This window comes from Carcharodon carcharias, chromosome 18, assembly GCF_017639515.1.
Source record: "Carcharodon carcharias isolate sCarCar2 chromosome 18, sCarCar2.pri, whole genome shotgun sequence".
NCBI lineage: Eukaryota > Metazoa > Chordata > Chondrichthyes > Lamniformes > Lamnidae > Carcharodon > Carcharodon carcharias.
The window spans coordinates 89,449,197-89,463,627 of NC_054484.1; positions in this window are offsets into that span (position 1 = coordinate 89,449,197).

Genomic DNA, 14,431 nt, shown 5'->3' on the forward strand with positions numbered 1-14,431 from the left:
CCATTAACAATACATTCATCAGCCACAAATATATTACACCCAATGGAAATGGCCACTTCTCATTGATTCTATTCTTAAGCAACTGACCAGGTTGCTTGGCTGCAGTGCTGAATCGCCTTTACCTTGATTTTTATATCTTTCTTTACAAGTTCAGAATATTTCATTGGCAACATCATACTGTCCTTTCAAAATCCTCCTTAAGCTAAAGTTGCCCAACTGGGTGTCTAATTTTTTTGTTCAAACCATGATATTAGAGCCATCCCTGACATTGTATAGCAATTTTAAACTTCCTTTAGTAAGTTTCCATTTCTTTTGGATGCTGCAGAGGCCTTAAGATTATTGCCAACACACACAAAACTGCTGCTTCCAAAGTTTCAGAGTCTCTTCAATTAAAGACTTCTAACAAGGCGTTGCTTGGTAAAGCATATAAAAATATCATGGATTCTGGTGGAGTTAATTCCTCTGACATCAGAAATCAACATAATTTTTTTTTATATTTATTTGTTCACAGGATGTGGGCATCACTGGCTAGATCAATATTTATTGCCCATCCCTAAATCCCCTTGAGAAGGTGGTGGTGATCTGCCTTCTTGAACTACAGCAGTCCATGTGGTATAGGTACATCCACAGTGCTGTTAGGGAGGGAGTTCCAGGATTTTGACCCAGTGACAGTGAAGGAACGACAATATATTTCCAAGTCAGGATGGTGAGCGGCTTGGAGGGGAACTTCCAGATGGTGGTTTTCCCCTCTATCTGCTGCCCTTGTCCTTCTAGATGGTAGTGGTCGTGGGTTTGGAAGATGCCATCCAAGGTGCCTTGACGAGTTGTGTCAATTTCTGCAGCTTACGTAACACTCTGTGGAGTATTGAGCCAGCTGAATTAGCCTTTTTTAAATGTGTAAGGTCATGCCAAACTTTTATTATCATTTTTGCATTTTACAGCACTTCAAAACAGACATTATATCACCACGTTCCTTGTGTACTTAACAAAATGTGAAGTTTCACCAAAGTTCTAACATGGCATCAAAGCAAAACATAGCTTTGGAGATTGGCTGCGCCTTGGTTTAGTCTCTTCCTAAATATTCCATTGCTCTGAATGTGCTTTTCATTACAAATCAGTGACTGTGTTTATCTGTGTTAAAAAAAGAACAGCCTGTAGCTTTTATTGTTGCTTTATTTCAAAAAGCCTTTTGGCCTTCGCAATGCATGCTGATAAGATTCAATCAGTTTCTGTACTCCTGCTTAGATCAAACAGCATTCTGTATTTTATTTAAACCATCGATGCTCCTGGGTTGTATAGCCTAGCAAGTCTCAGCCACAAATTTCACTCAAAGTATGATTAAATCAGTCAAAAATAGCACAGCTTTATACGCTCCACCCTCAAAGGGACTGTGCCCCCAAGTAACATAGGTGACTGACATTTGACTCATCCCGTAACAATCTGATCAGTCTCGCTATTTCTGAACTGATGTACAATGAGTAACCCAACTCTCAGCCAAATAAACTACTACAAATATACTAGAGGATTCCCTTTAACTATCCTCAGCAGGAAGCTAATGCCAAGATAGTAAGTTGATATGTTTCAATCAACAGGTCAAACATGGACTTAAAAGATTCTCCAGCTCTCTGTTCATCCAAGGAGCCCTGGCTTTGATTCCTCCCGACCTTTCACCCTTGTTGGAATGCATCTAGCCTACCTAAATTGGCAGGGGAATTGGGGAGCCAACACATTGAAGCAGTAAAAAGGAACAACATTTTGGGTAGTACTAGTGAAGGAAGGAGTACCATATTAGATAGGATTAGACTAAGGGCAAGAAGGAATATGAAGACAGGATTACAATGCGTATATGTAAATGCACAAAATGAGGTGAATCAGGTTGATGAACTACAAGCACAAATAGCTGTGTGGGAATATGATGTGGCAATAACTGGAAACATGGCTTAAAAATGGTGAGGTCTGGGTGCTTCGTGTTCAAGGACACAAGGTATTCAGAAAAGATAGAGAAGGAACAAGGGGAGGTGGGTGGCAGTACTGCTTATGGAGACATTGTAGTGTTGGAAAGAGAGGAGGGGACAAGGAGACAATCCATTTGGTTAGAGCTAGGAAACAAATGTGGGATGATCGTGCTACTGGGGATATTCTATAGACCTTCAAATAGTGAGAGATAGGGAGACAGGAGCAAATCTGTGGCGAAATCATAGAGATATGCAAGAACAATGGTGAGTGATACTGGGGAACTTACCCAAATATCGAATGAGATAATGTTAGGGTTAATGTAAAGGAAAGGTAAAGAGAAGGGAAGAATTTCTGAGATGTATTCAGCAAAACTTCCTGGGCCAGTATATTCTTTGTTCAACTCGCAAGGAGTCATTACTGGCTCTGGTGCTAGGGAATGAGGTGGGCCACATGGACCCAGTGTCTGTGGGGAAGCATTTGGGTAACAGTGATTACCGTATGTTTTTATTAGCAATGGAGAAGAGCAAGAAACTATCTACATTGGAAGAGATCTAAATTCAATAGGAGGAGAGCGACTACAGCAAGGATAAAATGGAACCAAATATTCACAGGAAAAACTGTCATGAAACAAAGGAAGATTTTTCCGGAAGTGATGTTTTGGGAAGAGGCTAGGTACATTCTAACAAGGGCAAAAGTTGTTGAGGGGAATCAAAGCCAGGGCTCCTTGGGTGGTGAGAATAGAAGGGCAGCTAATTAAAAGAGAAATTAAAAATCTTCTACTGTCAAATTAATACCTACTCCTCCAGCCATCTCTATGATTTAACCAGGGGCAGAAGAGGCACTTGCCAAATGTCTAACCTAACAGCTTTCCCTGCATGGGCTGGCGGCAGGCTAGGAGATATCCCTCTTTAATGGGTACCTTGGGCATATCGGAGAGCCCAGCCTAAGGTGTAAACTCCCTGCCAGGTTCCCCTCCCCCTGATCATTCTACTCCACCCCATGCCATGCCCCCCTCCAGGGTCTGCCAGGCTCCAGTGCAAAATGCCTTCCTGCAGATCTCACTGCATTACTAGCAATGGCCAATGCTTCCAGTGACTCTGTTAGTTCTGGAGAGTTGCCAGCCTTTGATGGGCCAGCAAGACTTCCTGTTGCTGAGGGGCAGAAGCCCCACCTCAAGCCAATAAATGACTGCTGTTGAATGGCTACAGGGTACCCAAATTTTTAGCTGTAGCGATCATATCACTTTTTAGATCTAACCCAATGCATCTGGGTCCAAATTATTCATCAGTCAATTATATGCTACCTTATGAGTCATTTGGAAATATAACTATATTACATCAGGACAAATGCAAGAATGCCAAATTTCAACCTTTCGCAACAATTTATACTATAGGAGAAAAAGGTGCTGATTGGCTGGCAAGTTGACTCTGTTGGATGTGATTCTGCAACTGGACAACACTTGCTGAACAATCCTGAGTGTGTTAATAGCTACACTAACAACCAATTTAAGATAATTAATCAAGCTCCTAATCTGATTTATGCTTGCCAGAAGTGACATATATAGGGACCAATTCTCTGCAAACAAAAGGAACATTTTCAAGCCTTGCAACTTTTTTGAATTACTCAGGAGTTTGGCAAGACTATAGTTCCCCTTTGCTTCCTCTGTGCAATGCCATAACCAATCAGGGTCGATTTGTGATTGTTTGAAATTTGGCATTTTTGCATTTGTCCTAATACATGCAAGATGAAAAGCTTTGGTAACACATCTCCCTTTCCAACAATACTAAAGTCTGTACTACAAAACTCCTATTTATATTACATCCATTACATCACCCTTGTCTATTCTCTCTGTTAACAACAACAACTTAGAGCACCTTTATTGTAATAAAACCTCCCCCCAAGGCATTTAAGTAAAAGCTAAAGTACTAGTTTTTTCCAGCACTTTTTGTTTTTCCTCCAAGGCACTTCACAGGTGCACTATAAAACAAAGTATGTCATTGAGCCACACAAGGAGATAGTAGGTCAGATGTTCAAAAGCTTGGTCAGAGAGTAAGCTTTAAGGAGTGTCTTAAGGAGTATTTCAGCAGCAGGTGAACTGAGGCCGGACAAACTCAGGAGATGATACAAAGGTGGAAATAGGCAATCTTGGTGGTGGCATGAATATGTGTTCTGAAGCTCACTTTGGGGTCAAATGTGACACCAGGATTAAGAAAAGACCAGCTTAATCTCAGATTGTTGCCAAGGAGGGGGATGGAGTTGATAGCTAGGGAACACTGTTAGGAGTGGGGTCTGTAAACAATGGTTCTTGTCTTCCCAATATATAATTGGAGGAAATTTCTGCTCATCCTGTACTGGATATCAGATAAGCAGTCTGATAATTTAACAACAGTGGAGGAGTTGAGAGAGGTGCTGGTGAGGTAGAGCTGGGTATCATCAGTGTACATGTGAAAACTAACATTGAGTCTTCGGATGAAGTCACCAAGAGGCGACATGTAGATGAGAAATGGGGGCGGGGGGGGTCAAGGATAGATCCCTGGGGGACATCAGAGCTAATAGTGTGGAAGTGATTCTCTGGCTGTGATTAGATAGATAAAAATGGAACCGGGTAAGAGCAGTCTCACTCAGCTGGACGTCAGTGGAGGGGTATTGGAGGAGGATGGTATTGTCAACTGTGTCAAAGGCTACAGATGGGTTGAGAGGGATCAGGAGTGAAAGTTTGCCCTGTCACAGTCACAGAGGATGTCATTTGTGGCTTTGGTAAGAGCTGTTTCTGTAATGTGACAGGGGCAGGAACCTGATTACATGGAGAGTTCTAGGAAAGTTGGGAATGGATTTGGGAGGGGACAACACATTTAAAGACTTTGAGAGGAAATGGAGGTTGGAGAGTTCACATCAAGAGTGGTGGGAGATGACAAGAGCAGAGTGGGGTACAAATGTGCACCGGAGAGATTGATCAGGGTGAAGTACAAGAGAGCGCTGGGGAAATAGAAGAGAGGGATACAAAAGAGCCAGCCAGTAGCCAGTCTCTGGATTCAGAGCCCGCCTTCACAAAGAAAAATCAAGGTATGATTTTGCAGGAAAGCAGGTAAGTGATTGGTTGGTGAGTATTTTCTCCTTTTTTCTTATCTGTCTAGGGAATGTCAACTGGGGTAAGTTAATTGAAATAATAATATAAGCACAAGCAGGACTAGAGGCATTAATTAAAATTTAATGAAGAAAATAATTGGTTAATTAAAACACAGTAAGGATGGCAGGGCAGGTGATGTGTTGCAGCTGTAGTATGTGGGAAATTGGTGGGCACCTCTGTGTTCCACAGCTGCAGGAAGTGTCTGCAGCTCAAGGAACTTCCTCCCAGAATTAATGAGCTGGAGGCCGAGCTTCAGACACTGTGATGCAACAGGGAGGGGGAAGTTACCGGGACACTTTGTTCCAGAAAACAGTCACCTTCGGCTAGGGTATTCTGATTTGGTCAGAGACAGGAAGGTGTGACTATGACTGAGGCAGGCATCAGAATCAATAAGTTAGAAGTGTGCAAGTCCTCCTAAAAGGTTAATTTCTGTTAAAGGGTTAAAATTTTCAGATTGGTTTTTGTTCCATAACTCAATGAATTAGCTGACAAGGCTAGCAGCCATTTCAAGATTAACATGTAGCTATAGAGCCTATCATGTTCTCTGTAATCAACAAATAACTATATATGTGTTCTGCTAGGGGTTACAATGTGTTAACAGTGTAATTGGATGTCAGCTGAGAAATAGATAATTAAGTAAGCTAGAGTCTCAATTATATACACATATAATTGAAAAACTAACAATAATCATTAGTTCTGTCATAAGGCCTGGCTTAAACGCTCACTGTCTTGTTAAATATTTTGTTTCATATTAAAGGTAGGCCTGAAAAACCTTTTTATATTTCAGTCTACATCACAAATAACAGCAAGGATTTTGATATTAAGCATTTATGATCAGATAAATAATCAGCAGGCAAACTTCCTCACTTTGATTAAAACAATTTGAAACCAAAAGTTCATACAAAATTATACATGAAAAGGAATGGTGTGTTTAAAATCCGATTAAAAGATCACACTGAATAAATTTACTGTTCTATTACCAGGATATTTACGCAAATGTCTGAAAAACCAATCAATATCTCTGATAATTAATTTGACCAATTACTGAATTACAGCTGGTCCACCTCATGTGGGTATGGACTGCTGAGAGAAATAATATCTTTGGATAAGGAAGGCTCATGGTTAGCTATATACTAGAAAACCCCAGTAGGGGTACAAGATGGCTACATTTTCTTCAGCTTGATAAACTGCCGAAAATTGTAAAAGTCTCTTCTGTCCTGTTCTGCCAAGCATAACCTTTCTTTGTTCTGTTTTCTCTATTTTGTACTGTTAAGAACTTTAAAAAAAATTACTTCTTTCACTTTATTATTCAATGGGTTCTTGTTTTACCTGGTAGGTTAATAGTCTCAAAAGAACCAAGATTAGAGTTAACTGGGTTATTTACAGACATTTATGAACTGGAGTTATTTTATAATTGAACAAGTCCAAATTGAATACAAGGGCCTCAGTGTCCAAATGGTTTGAGGTTCTCGTAACTTGTATGGACAAGAGTGCACCAACAGATAATGTTAAAGGATAGAATTAAAAACTCTGCATCTGAATACATGCAGCATTCCTAACAGGTGAACTGATGGCATAAATAAAAATAAACATATATGATCTGATAGCCATTTCAGAGTTGTTGTTTCAAGGTGACCAAGGCTGGGACCTAAATATTCAAGGATATTTGATATTTTGGAAGGACAGGAAGCTAGGAAAAGTTGATGGGTAGCTCTATTAGTTAAGAATAACATTAGTACAGTAGTGACCAATTACTTTAAATCTGAATATTAAGATGTAGAATCAGCTTGGGCAGAGGTAAGAAATAGCAAAGGTAAGAGGTCACTTGTGGGAGTTGTTTATAGATCCCCTAACAGCAGTTACACTGTACAACAGAGTATACAGAAAGAAATAATGGGGGCTTGTTAGAAAGGCACTGAAATAATCATGGGTGATTTTAATCTTCACATAGATTGGACAAATCAGTTTGACAAAGGTAGTTTGGAAGATGAGTTCATAATGTGTAATCAGGACAATTTCTTAGAGCAGTGCTAACCAGGGAGAAGGCTATTTTAGGCCTGGTAATGTGCAATGAGACAGGATTAATAATGACTTCGTTTAGAGAAGCCTCTTGGCAACAATGATCATAACGTGACAGAGTTTCACATTCAATTTGAAAGTGAGAAGTGTGGGTCTAAAATTAGTGTTTTAAACTTAAATAAAGGCAAGTACAAAAGTTTCAAGACAGAGTTGGCTAAAGTGAGCTGGGAAAATAAGTTAAATGTAAGGACAGTAGGGATGGAGTAGCAGAAATTTAAGGACCTATTTCATAACTCTCAGCAAATATATATACTTCATGGAGAAAAAAGACTATGAGAAGGATGCACCATCTTTGGCTAACTAAGGAAGTTAGGGATTGTGTCAAATTGAAAGAAAAATCTTAAAATACTACAAAGATTAGTGGTAGGTCAGAAAATTGGACAGATTTTATAAAGCAGCAAAGAAAGACTAAAAAAAAAATAAGGAGGGAGAAATCAGTGTATGAGAGAAAGCTAGCTAGAAATATACAAACAGATAGCAAGCGTTTCTGCAAACATTTAAAAAGAAGAGTAACTAAAGTGAGCGTCGGTCCCTTCAAGGCTGAGAATGGGAAATTATTAATGGCAAACATGGAAATGGCACAAGTGTTGAACGAGTATTTTGGCCCTGGTTTCCACTCCTGAGGCAGGTGTGCAGAGTTGCGAAATTTTCCTACTCACTTAACTTGCCTCGGGAGATATACCCTATTCCCATCCAGAATTTTCTCTCTTTATTTATATGCTGATAGAATATTTTACTATTTTATTCAATTCTCCTTGATAATTTAATTTCCTAGTTCCTCTTTGCCTTTCTAATTTTTTTGACTTCTCTCCTACTCTTTTCAAATTCTCCCTTGTCATGCTTTACCCCAACTGTGCATGCTCTTTCCTAACCCATATTTTTCCTTCAAGTTTTAGTCATTCATGATGTGGATGCCTAAATCAAAAATATCCATTCAAAAAAAGCCAGGTCAACTTTGATCAAAGCATTGTCATGGGGAGTGCATTTTTAAAACATTTACGCAAAACCTTGGGGGCACGGTGGGGGATAACTGTTGCCTGGTGCATTCTCTATGGCATTAACTCAGCCAATCAGAACTTGCTTGCCAACCAATCAGCACTCTTTTCTTATGCAGTATAAATTATTGTTCCCTTTGAGATTTGGTATTCTTGCACCTCAATTCTTATCCTAAGTTGCATTCTATTATGGTCACTCTTGCCAGATGCCCCTCCACTTTTACTTCTCTTTTTCTGCACTGGTTCATTCTCCATTGCTAGATCTAGTAGTGAATTCTCCCTTGTTGGGCTTCAACACGCTGAGTTAGAAAGGAGTCCTGTGCATATTGGAGGAACTCCATTCCCTTACCACCTTTAGCTACCCCATTTGTCCAATTTATTTTGGGGTTGTTAAAATTCCCTAGGATTGCTGTTGTATGTATTTTGTTACCCATTTCTCTAATTTGGTTTCATGGCCAGAATTTTGACATCGACGTGCGGGGTTGGGCCTGACATGCTGATGCGTAAAATGATGTGCGATGACGTCGGCATGTGTCCCGGTGTCATTGCACTTCATTTAGATCTTTTGTTCAAAGGCCTGTTAAGGCCATTAAAAAAAACAATTAAAGTTGCTAGGAACGCTGCCCGTCCAACCTTAAGTAAATAATTTAAATCTTTCTTTATTAAAACTTCTCAATATGTACTTAATCTCCCTGAGGTAGCTCCGTGCCTCGGAGATTTCTGCGCTCTTTCGCACGCATGCGTGAAAAAACCCAGGCTCCGACTGTCCCTCTTGCCCAAGCTTGCACAGATAGTGCTGAGCACTATCGGCCATGTGTTGCGCTAGGCGGGCCTTAATCGGCCTCCCCATGTAAAATGGATGGTGATTGGCCCCTCGCCCGACATGGGGAAAACTCCCCCCCATATTTATTTCGCCCCAGCTATTCACAGGAGTCACTTTCTGTCTTAATGATGACTGGGTTATGCTTGTTTTCTTTACTGCTATGATGTTATCTCTAATAAGCACAACTATTCCAGCTGCCCTTTTCCCTCTCTGCCTTATCTGTTATTTTTGTTTTATTTATTCTTTCATGAGGTGTGGGCATCACTGGCAAGGCCAGCATTTATTGCCCATCACTAGTTGTCATTTAATGAATGTAATACGCAAGGGTGTGATGCCAACTTTACACATGCCAATGTGAGATGTTTTAAAGTATGATGAATGTGAGTTAACAGCAAGATTTAGATAATACCTCCCTGAGGTTGGGTAAAGTATTTGAAGTGCTTGGGTATAAAGATGTTAAGTAATGAATGAAACTCAGATCGTTCTAGTCTTGTGCTTTCTGATATTTACAATGTTGGCTGGGTAAGAGGTTACCTGGATTAGGTTGTTGCAAGAAATTGAAATAAAACAGTGGATCAGGATTGAACTTTGACCCAACTTCATTGCCTGAATTGTAGATAATTGTATCTAAGTTGTAAATGTATCCTGTTCATAAGATCCTTGTAGTTGTTTCAAAGCATTGATAATTTTGAATTCCATGTGATTTGAACCATTGCATAAGGGTTCCTTCAAAAGGTATATGTTAATGAATGTGTGGTTTTCCCTTCAAAATAACCTTCCTAAGAAACCAGGAAAGGGCCACTGGGTAGGTTATATACCATGATAGAAGTAACTCTTCCATCTGCATTTTAAATGCATCTTATACTTAATACACAAAGTCTTGAGTAAAGCCTATGTTGCACTTTAAATGTGTCTGTGGTGCAAAAACGGTTAGCGCCAGGAGGATGTTTCCTCTTGTGGGGGAGACTGGAACTGGGGAACACGGTTTAAGAACAAGAGGTCTCACTTTTAGGACTGCGACGAGGGCAAATGGCAAAGTAGATTTGAGATGCCAACCGGAACAGCCATGATCTTACTGAATTGAGAACAGGCTCGAAGGGCTGAATGGACTACCCCTGCTCCCAAGACCTATGTTCCTATTGCCCTTGAGAAAGTGGTTGGAGGGATGGCTATGTGTGGGGGTGGTTGTGGTGTAGGTTCCCTGATCAGGAAGACTTATTGGATGGAGGAGACTCTTTAGTTCTGGTGGAATGGAAGAAGCTAAGTTTCAAGATTCTGCACGAGTTGCTCCCTTTTCCTCCTGGCCCACAAGCAGTGCTGTAAAGTCCCTTACTTTTTTCCTGAAGCTGCCCTCATCTCCCTCAAGCTTGGAAACCCAGTCACTAGAGTTAAACCTGAGAGAGAGGATATACGTGAGGCAGTCAGCCACGTTATAATATTTAAGTGACCATTCTGCCTCCTCAGAGTAGATTGGCTGTCTGTCCCATACCCTCCATTTAACCTGGAGATGGAGGGGTTAGAGCCAGGGTTGGATCACGTTTGAGTTTTTTGGGGTTAAAATTACTCCAACCTGACTGTCAATTCCCATCTTTTATTCTGGGTATCACTCTGATATTAATCCACCACCTGATGGCAACCTAGCTATGGAGTTTCTTCACTGTAGTTTGAATACTGATGTAGATTAAACTCTTTGGGTGAGATTGGACTCAGTAGCACCTGTTTCGTGCCATTCAGAAACCAAAATAGCAGCTGATGCATGCTCTCTTAGTTCACTGAGAATCACACCAGATGCCATTTTGGTGAGGATGTTGGTGTGTGCCAGGTGCGTTTACCAGCGATATTCAGAGCAGACAGATCATGATATTAATTAGTGTGCAACACCGATGAGATGCCAGTGCTGTCATTTTGGACCTCAACAGTCTAGCAGATACACTGCCTTAGGGCAGAGCCTTCTGCTCATGCCAGCAGTGGGAATTGTGGCAGGTAGGGGTGCAAGATTTGGTAGGGGTTGGGGGGGTGGGGGGGATGGTGAGGTTGGGGGTGTGAGGGAGGAGTCAAGGAACAGAGTGGAAGGGTCAATGGCTGTCTGGGTGCTGTTTAAACATGGCGCCCGGATGTTGGAGGCTATGAGGTAACAGTGGGCCAAGCCACTCCCTGCCCGGTTTGCTACAGGATTCGACATGCTCCTCGTGGCTGCATAATTAATGAGCTGAGCAGCATAAGATCTCGCGTGTTCAGCCACCCAGCTCTCCGGTGGAAGTCACTCCGACTTCTGCTCCTGTCATCGGACTTAGTCTCTAGAGTGGAAGATTTGTCCTTAATCATGCACAGCTGAATTCAGCAGCAAGAAAGACCCCCACCAACCTGCACCCCTCCCCATCCTCCAACCAACTCAACTTAAAGGGATCATTAACTATTTCAGATTAGCTGCTGATTGATTTCGACTGACTGTTGCTGTGATTGTAGAAAAGTTTGATGCTTTCTAGAGTTCCTTCAAGTTGCTAAAGTCGCCAGGGAGGGAGGTGGCAAATGCTGAAGGATTTTGTCCTGACTTCAAGGTTTCTACACACACCATCTGCTCCCAGACATAGGTGCACTAATGGGCATTCCCCTGGATTGCACTATATGACTGGGAGACTGAGTAGAGGTTGTGAAGAGCAGGACAATCTGCTGGAAGAGGGAGGAGGAAGGGGAGAAGGGTTCAATGAAATCTGCCACCCACTGCAGCCACAACTGCAGCCTCAGAACAGAGCAAGGGCTGTATTGCCAGTCAATGTGAAGGTGACTGTGAACTTTTAGGTGCCTGAGAGCAAACATCGTTCCATTCTTTCTTTCCTGACCAGTAGACAGAGAGAGCATGCAGCTTCCCGAGGATTGCAGGTTTCTCCATGGAGCAGAGTGCCATTGACCACACCCACATCCATACAGGGACTGAAAGGAATTCCACTCCCTCTGTGTTGTGTGGCCACAAAAAAGCAACAGGTTGATGCCTTGTATCCTGGCAGCAGTCATGATGCATTCACTCTGCAGCAGTCACTGTACCACCTGCATTTGAACAGCCTTAGCAAGCCCATGGGTTACCAATGGGTGACATGGCTGATGAACTCTGCACAATCCCAATTCCTCATCAACCAAGACTCCCACTTTCACTTTGTGAATGGCCATCACGGTACCATCTTGATCAAAATGAACATATAAAAGCCATCAAAAACAAATGTGACAAAATTTATAAATTATGCCATGCCATATTGCATACAGACATAAACTCATTAACCTTGTGCATTCCCTAAGTGCCTGTCCTGGTGCTCTGACACTCTGTTACCCCAGTGGCTGCAGCATGGCTGGGGGAAGGTTGCTGACTCTCACTGGGGGAGACTGCAGGTAGTGTGGCAGGATGACCTTGAGCAGCTCCGGGCCTTGATGGCCTGGATTTGGACTGCACCATCATGGCATGAGTGGCAGCTGTGTGTGCTGGCTGCCTGAAAGGCATCAGCAAGGGCACCGGTGGAATGGTGGTGGTGGGAGGATGAATGGTGTCATCCTGAGAGACGACTGCAGGTCCAAGCTCAATGGAGCCATTGCCACAACCTTGGGGCAACACCTCATCAATCCTCATAATATGTTGGAGGGCAGATTTTTGGACTAATCTTTCCTAAAAGGTACACACAGTGTTAGTATCTGAGCCAGTTGCTGTGAGTGTGAACTTGAGTGACAGTGTTGTGGCTTCATTATCACCCTCTTTTGCGTGTTCCTATTGTCTGGTCAGGTTGCCCCTTATGGGTATTTGAAAAGAGAACGGTACAAGGCTAAGGTTGTGGAGAGAAGGGATAGTAAGAGATGCATGCTTATATCATCTGCTTGTAAATCAGGAGAGGTTGTGTGATGAGGGGGAGGTGAGATCTCAGATTAGCTCTGACGATACCATCTTCTGTTGTTTCAGCCCCAACACTGGTAACAGCCTCAGCAATGGCCACTTCAATAAATGGCCAGCATTATCTCCTCTATCGGTGTGAGGACATACAGCTGTGCCGGTCCTCCTCTGGTTACCTGCTGCCACTTCTGGATATTCGAGAGAGTGAGAGAGAAAAGTGTGTCAGTGAGTGTGAGGCAATCTGCCTGGGTGATGTGACTGTCATGGCTGAAAATCCAGCAGTGTATGCAGCTGGTGTGTGTGTGAGGCTTGGAGCAGCGCTCAGTGTGTGAGAGTGAGGTGAAGCTATGTATGTTAGGTATGATCCTGATAGATAGAGATTATTGATAGTTGAGTAATGGGGTGTGGTGAATTAAGCAGTGTCTGAGGCTAATGATGCAGTTGGTGGGATATGACATTTCAAGAAGTATTCACTGACTTTGACCACTCAAGTAAGGTCACTGTATCCAGCAGGTCCTTAGGGTTTGACTCCTGCCATTTATCTGCTTCCTGAACATTTGTCCAGAGGGCCTCCAGCTACCAGAGCAACCCCCTGCTTCTCCCCCAAACTCTGCAGATATAGGACATGTCCTTTTATCCACCTCCAGTTTAGTGTGCAAGAGACTTCGAGCCCGTTCTCTCCCATGTTGTTCCACTCCTCACTGTTTCCCAGGACAGATTCATTTCCTGTAAAACTGACAGCATCTGCCAAAGCCAAAATGCACCTCCCCTTTAAGAAGTGTGGGTACCTTTAGGTGATGGTAGGAAGTTACAGTTTTGGCCCCCCCCTGATGTATGCAGCCAAGGAACGTGTCAGTCAAAGAGCGCAAAGCTGGTGGGTTGCTGCATTTCAGCCAGTGGGCACAAGTTCATCACAGATGATGCCCGCTGTGCCTGCTTTCAGGATTGTGGCTATAAAGAACAATGCAACACAGGAGGAGGCCATTCAGTCCATTGTGCCTGTGCTGGATTTCTGAGTGTGCAATCCCAAATAATCGCACTCCCCTGCTCTTACCAATAGCCTTGCAGTGTTTGTTTCATCCTTTTCAAATATTTATCCAATTGGCTTTTGAGACTTATTATTGAATTTGCTTCCACTGCCCTTTCAGATCATGCAGTCCAGGTCACAACAACTCCCTGCAGAAAGAAAACGCAAAATATTCCTGATATAAGCTTACAACAGTCAGGCTCCCCTGCGGTTCACAGAACGAGACAATCACTCGAAGCATGTCGCTCAATTTTGAGGGTGGAAAAGAAATGCAGATTTCTGAACTAACTCTGTGTGAACAAACCACCTGCACTGGGTGCACACGTGCCTGTGTTTGTACTTAGTGGACTGCACTCTGAAGCAGTAAAGCCTTAGGCTGGGGTTTTCCAGCCCTGTCATAGTGGGATCCCCCCTTCTCTCCACTAGGTGGATGTGGTGAGCCATTTGGCCCAGGGTCCCCGCCAGAGGGAGGAGTTGGAAAATTCCAGCCTTGGAATCTTCATCTCAGTGTCGATGTCATTCCTTATTATACATGAGGCTGGGGAAAGTGGCA